Source organism: Euprymna scolopes, chromosome 25, assembly GCF_053919585.1.
Source record: "Euprymna scolopes isolate OS-2025 chromosome 25, ASM5391958v1, whole genome shotgun sequence".
Classification (NCBI taxonomy): domain Eukaryota; kingdom Metazoa; phylum Mollusca; class Cephalopoda; order Sepiida; family Sepiolidae; genus Euprymna; species Euprymna scolopes.
Genome location: NC_136506.1, coordinates 56,270,886 through 56,278,986, shown reverse-complemented (window position 1 = coordinate 56,278,986; position 8,101 = coordinate 56,270,886).

Below are 8,101 nucleotides of genomic sequence, written 5' to 3'. Positions count from 1 at the left end.
TTGATATTCATATATATAGATATTTATATATATATATATGTATATATATATATATTTATTTATATATATATTTATAAATATAGATATTTTTACATATATATTGATATTCATATATATATAGATATTTGTATATATATATATATATATATATGTATATATATATTAATGTATATATATATATGTATATATATATATATTAATATATATATATAAATGTATATATATACATATTTATATATAAATTTGTACATGTACATATTTATATATATATATATATATATATATATATATATATATATATATATATATATAAATGTAAATGTTGGTTCGTTCGGAGTTAATTGTCTAAAAAACCACTGGACGGATGGCTTCCACGTTTTGGTATAATATGTTTACTATATCCATGTGTGTTTTTATATATTCCTTTTTAATTATAACATTATATTTAATTTTTCTATGATAAATAGGTGGATTTCTTTTTACCGAGAGGCGATTTTTTTTATTTAGGGACAATTATTTATTACCGCTTCCTGTCACGTGACCAGTGTTACAATTTAGCGGTTTTCCTGCTAGATCTGGAGATTTCGTTTACAATCTAGCGGGAAATTCTAGAAAATCTGGAGGTATTTGGCACCCAGAGACACCCGCATTAGATTGCTTGAAAATACTTTAAAACATAAAATAAACTCATTCAGGTAAGTAAAAAAAAGTAGCATTTATAGCCTTTGGTAACAATTATTGGTACTTATACAGTTTAGTGACGACATTAAAAAATGGGAATATTGAAAAAAAAAAAAAAAAAAAAAAAAACTTATTGTACGTAACTGTTATAGACTGAAGTTCTCCGGAAAAAAATTTCACTTCATTTGATCAAGTAGTTTTTTTTTTTTTTTTTACAGCGAAAAACAATTATTTATCACGACGACGTCATTTTGGAAATGTACCTAGCAGAATACCTCCATTTTAGGCCAAATTTCGCAATCTAGTCTTTTTTTTCTCTCGCCATATTGAGATGCGCACAACACATCTGCAATTTTTTACGTTTTTTTAAATCTGCAATTTTTTTGCGTTTTTTTTTTTTTTAAATAAGAATACTTTTGAATATGCAAAGAAATTGAAGAATGCAAAGAATTGAAGAATTTTTATACGAGATTATTTTCGAAACATGCGCAGTTGGACACGCATGGATAACTTCGAAACTTCGTTTATTTACTTCTGTTACAAATTAAAAAAAAAAAAAAAACACCCCAAAAATGGCATCTGTCTTCGCAAAAAAAAAAAAAAAATCTCATTCTGGTGGGGAAAAAAAGGGCTAGATTGGCCTAAAATGGAGGTATTCTGCTATGTACCTGCCCTTGGGGAATTCCTGGGCCTGCAATAACATTTACAAAATGGCTACGTTGACGTAGCCGTGATAAATCATTGTTTTTCGCTGTAAAAAAAACTACTTGATCAAATGAAGTGAAATTTTTATTCGGAGAACTTCAGTATATAACAGTTACGTACAATGAAATATTTTTTCATTATTTCCTTTTTTTAATGTCGTCACTAAACTGTATAAGTACCCAATTATTTATTGATTATTTGTTTTGTTTTTCACCTTTTTTTTCGACTAACCATTCTTAAATCTCACTATAAAATCGATTTTTCCAAGTACATTTTTTTAGGGGGGGGGGGCATTCCAATCTCCCCGAAGGGGTTTGTATTACTGTACACGGGTTTGTATTACTGTACACATAGATTCGAAAAAGTTGTCAAAAAACAAATATATAACAAATAAATGTTATCAAAGGCAAGATAAGTTACTTTTCTGCCAAACTGGCTAGCGATTTTCTGGACATTTCTTTCTCCTGATGTCGCGGGTTTTTTTTTTAAATCTCAGTTGACAACATTGCATCACTAAAAAAACACCACAGGCTTAATGTAAACAGAATGTGTTTACAATATCGGTAAATTTTCAATGGGTTTATTTATAATGTAACCATGTGATGTAACTTTAATTTAAATTAACCACATGTGGTCGAAAAATGAATGCCGACGCTCAAAATGTATACACATTTTGATTCCTCCCTTTACTTAAAAATTCACCAAAAATCAGGAAATTAACGAATTTTAATGAAAATTGCAGTATTTTTCAAATAATGATCGCAGAATATAATGAACTAATTATTTTTACTTAACTCTTGGTGAAAATGTTTTATTTTGTTTAAACAAAAAATACCTTTACTAAAGTTATGGTTTTCAGTAGTAAATAAAAAACGCAAGAATTTATTTTTGCTTTTTTTAAAGCATCGTAATTTGTAACAATAAAAAATAATTTTTACAGTAACATTACGAAAAAAGCCCCTAAAGTCCGTATTAATGTATTCGATATAACTCGAAGAAAAATGAATTATCGGATACTATTCAGGAAATTAAAGATTCAATTAGATTCCTATTTCAGTCACCTAAATTATTTAAGGTGAAATGAGTTTAGGAATTTATAGCCAAACCTAAATATTTTTTTTTTTTTTTTTTTTTGGTAAATATCCAGATACGCTACTACAGAACACCGACCACTCTAATTTGTTTGGGGGGGGGGTGATGTTGGGGCGCGCGCGCGCCAACATCACATCCGCTCCCCCCCCCCTGCTCGCGCCCCCAATGTACAAAGTAAAATCTTCGGAAAATGTTAAATGGTGTTCTAATTGGTAAATGTCGGTGCGTTACTTACGGAAAATTTGAAAATTCGATGTTCCAGGTAAAAAAAAAAAAAAACAGATAAATTACCCCCCCCCACTCCAACTTGGTGTGCTTTCCTTTTCTTATTTTATTTCTTTTTCAGCTAATTTTAAATTTTCCACCCAAAAAGCGCTATAATGTATTTTTGAAAATTAGAAAATTCTATGTCCTGGAAAAAAAAAATCCCCTCCCCCCAATATAGTTTGCTTGGTGAAGCCGTCGTTTATGCTACAGCGTGCATGCGCGTAGCATAAACGGATGCTACAAAATGGTGGAAAGAAATTCGTGGGTTCAGGGGTAAATACCATGCAAACGGTAAATTTGTCCCAAGTTTGACTATCAGATTCGTTGTCAGCGACCTCAATTACCTATAAAAAAATAAATTAGAGTGGTCGGTGTTCTGTAGTAGCGTATCTGGATATTTACCTTTTTTTTTCTTGCTTAAAAAATAGCATTAATACAGTAAGTTAGGTAAACTGACTTTTTCGTTTAAAAATGGAATTATTTCCCTTTCGCTATTAACTTTTTTTTTTTAATTTTTTTTTTAATAAATATTTTGTGGGGTTTGTATTACTGTACACATAGATTCGAAAAAGTTGTCCAAAAAGAAATATATAACAAATAAATGTTATCAAAGGCAAGATAAGTTACTTTTCTACCAAACTGGATATATTTTTTGTGTTTTTATTCAATGTAACATGTTTATTCAGCTCGAAAACCATACAGTGTTTACCGATGTATTGGAACATTCAAGATGGCGTCTGATTCTCTCTTTAACACGGTAAGTGTGGGAAAAGATGTTATAAATAAAAAAAACGGATAAAATACTGTTAAAAACTCGCTCAATATATGTTACCGTGACATAGGTTGACATATATTCGGCGGGTTTTTAATAGTATTTTGTATAGTTTTTTATTTATAACACCTTTTTCTATACTTACGGTGTTAAAGACGGTGTGAGACGTCATCTTGAATTTTCCAATACATCGGTAAACACTGTATGTTTTTCGAGCTGAATCAAAACGCAAAAAATATATCCAGTTTGGTAGAAAAGTAACTTATCTTGCCTTTGATAACATTTATTTGTTATATATTTGTTTTTTGACAACTTTTTCGAATCTATGTGTACAGTAATACAAACACCCATTTTGTGTTTTATATACATAAAGTACAATTGTTGAATGTTAGTGTTTTGATTATATTCGTGGGGGGGCACAGTTAAAACATTAAGAAAGATTAAAATGAAGCGAAATTTAAGTTTCCGTTCCATTTTTATAAAAACCGTAAAACAGTGCATACTCAGCAAGTTTTATCGTAATTTATAAGCATATTGAAACACTAAATCAACATTTTATTTATTTTTTTGCATAATTAATGATGGAAGTATTTTTCTGTTTATTTTCTTAACATCTGTTAAAAAAAATAAATAATTTGTACATTCTCTTGAAAAAAAGAATCAAACTTTTCTCTACTTTCACATGTGTTCCATTTTAACAAACTGAGCAACAGCAACACGTGGCCGGGTACAGCTGGTATTTATATATATATATATATATATATATATATATATATATATATATATATATATTTATATATATATATTTATATATATATATATTTTGTACATATATTTATATATAGTAATAGATATATATGTATATTTATATATATATTGATATATATATGTATGTATATATGTATATTTATATATTTATATATATAGATCTTTGTATATATATAAATATTTATATATGTAGATATTTATACATATATATTTATATATTTATATATATATTTATATATTTATATATATATTTATATATTTATATATATATATTTATATTTATATATATATTTATAGTTATATATATATATATTTATATTTATATATTTATATATATTTATATTTATATATATTTATATATTTATATATATTTATATTTATATATATAAATTTATATTTATATATATATATAGTTATATTTATATATATTTAAATATGTATATTTATATATATAAATTTATATTTATATATTTATATATATAAATTTATGTTTATATATATATATTTATATATATATATTTATATATATATATATTTATATATATATATTTATTTATATATATATATATTTATATATATATATATTTATATATATTTATATATATATATATATATTTATATATATTTATATATATATATATATATTTATATATATATATATTTATATATATATATATATATTTATATATATATTCATATATATATATATATTTATATATATATATATATATTTATATATATATATTTATATATATATATATATATATTTATATATATATATTTATATATATATATATATATATATATATATATATATTTATATATGTATATTTATATATATATATATATATATATATTTATATATGTATATTTATATATATATATATTTATATATGTATATTTATATATTTATATATTTATATATATATATATATATATATATATATATGTATATTTATATATATAAATTTATATTTATAAATATATATTTATTTATATTTATATATATAAATTTATATTTATAAATATATATTTATTTATATTTATATATATAAATTTATATTTATATATATATATTTATATATATATATATTTATATATATATATTTATATAAATTTATAGTTATATATATATATTTATATAAATTTATAGTTATATATATATATTTATATAAATTTATAGTTATATATATATATTTATATAAATTTATAGTTATATATATATATTTATATAAATTTATATTTATATATATATATTTATATATATGTATATTTATATATATGTTTATATATGTATATTTTTATTAATATATATATATTTATATGTATATATATTAATATACATATATATCTTTGTATATATATATATATATATATTTGTATATATATATGTTTATATATGTATATTTTTATTAATATATATATATATATATTTATATGTATATATATTAATATACATATATATCTTTGTATATATATATATATATATTTGTATATATATATGTTTATATATGTATATTTTTATTAATATATATATATATATATTTATATGTATATATATTAATATACATATATATCTTTGTATATATATATATATATATTTGTATATATATATATTTATATATATGTATTTTTATTTATATATATATTTATATATGTGTATTTTTATTTATATATATTTACATAATATCACTGCTGCTCGTATTGAGAACAACATTAACAAGACATGGTCTCAAATTTGTTTTAAAAGAAATCTCCCAAAACAACACAGACTAAATTTTATTACTAAATGCAGCGAATTACCTACCTTTTATCACCTTATTAAAACCCACAAAAATAGCACACACACACAGATCAGACCCATTGTTTCAAGCGTTAACGGTCCCCTTTATAAAATCTCTTGGTTAATATCCTGCCTACTTAAACCTCTACTCTCTACCTTCCCAGCCCATGTTAGTAGTTCCAACCAAGTAATTAACAGACTCAACGATCTACCACACCATCTACTCAAACTATACAGATACCCATTTAGCCTAGACGTCGTTTCTTTATACACCTCCATTCCTGCACATCCAGCCATCAATCTCATGGCAGACATTATAGCATCTAAAAACCCACAATGCTTCTGAATTACTCCAGGTCTCTTGCAACTCCTCCGTATTATAGTAGACAACACTTACTTTACTTTCCTACAAAACACGTTCAAACAAGTATCTGGACTACCTATGGGCTCCAGTCTATCCGGTATTCTTGCCATTGCTTGTATGGACAAACTCGAAAGACACACCCTTAGTACCTGCTACTCTTATCTCCTTTTTACTAGATATATCGATGACATTTTAATTATCACATACTCCCGCGAAGAAGCTATTAACATTTTTCCACAAATTCAATAACGCCGACCCAAACTTAAAATTACTATAGAACACCCAGACTCTTCTGAATCTCTTTCTCTACTTGATTTTAAAATACAAATAAAAAAAAATGGTGCCATATGCACTGAATTCTACAGAAAACCCGCCAGCAAATGCCTCTTCATACATTTCAAATCTGCACTACCTCTCAAGGACAAACTAAACTACGCACATGCCGAAATCTCACGCATACAAGACAAATGCACTAACATCTCCGACAAACATACACACACTAACAATTTCCTACAGACCCTCTCACTAAACGGCTACCCTAATACGATCCTATCTTCACTTAAAAAGAAAAAACCAACACCCGACCCTTCTCTAACAATTGTTTTCTAAAACTACCCTTCCTCAGTGACAAAATCTCATCTTCAATCCGAAAAGCCATCCGCAGCGAGGGACTCAACATTCAACTCATCCACACTGTATCTACTTTAAGACAACAGCTCAACCGAAAACATCCATCGCATACACCTTCCCCTTGTTCACTCTCTAATTGCCCAATATCACACACAGGTTTATGCTTTAAGAACCACGTTGTTTACGACCGGCAATGCGCTAAATGCAGTGCATCTTACATCGGAAGCACTACCAGATTGCTTCACCACCGCATTAAAGAGCACTTAAACACTACTGCTTCGTCGTTCTATAAACATATTCGCACTTGCATTAATTTCGAACCAGATTTTCACATCAACATTCTTGCTTCTTCAAGAAACGTAGGTCAACTTCGTATCCTCGAATCTTTAATTATTTCCAAAAATACTCCCACACTAAACAATAGACTGGAATTGAGCTCCGCTTTTATAATATAAGTTTAAAACATAAGAAAAACAATAATTAAAATAATAATAAAAAACAAAAAACAAAAAAAAACCCTTGCTGGAATAGTCATCTCCCTTGATTCACAAACGCAACAAGTATTTCAAACACCAACTGATTTATTTTAACGTTCTCCTAATGTCATTTTTTGTTCTATATTTCGCGGTATCACGTGGCAAACTCTGCGGCTGCTTTTCCAATTTTGAACACTCTTCCGCTGTCTTCTCTTGAAAAAGAACTAATAGGTCTGAAATATATTGAGATTTATAACACCATTGAATACAACAGAAAAAAAAAATGACTGTTGTTTAGAGTTAAAATTTGTGTGAAAAAGAAAAAACAAAGAACAAAAAAAAGAAATTTATTTCTTTTGTTTTCATTTAATTTTACTCTATATAAAAAAAATCTCGCATTGTTCTTGGCTTTTAATTTTACCTTATTTATATATATATATATATATATATTTATATATGTCTATATATATATTTATATATATATATTTATATATGTCTATATATATATATATTTATATATATATAGACATATATAAATATATATATATATATTTATATATGTC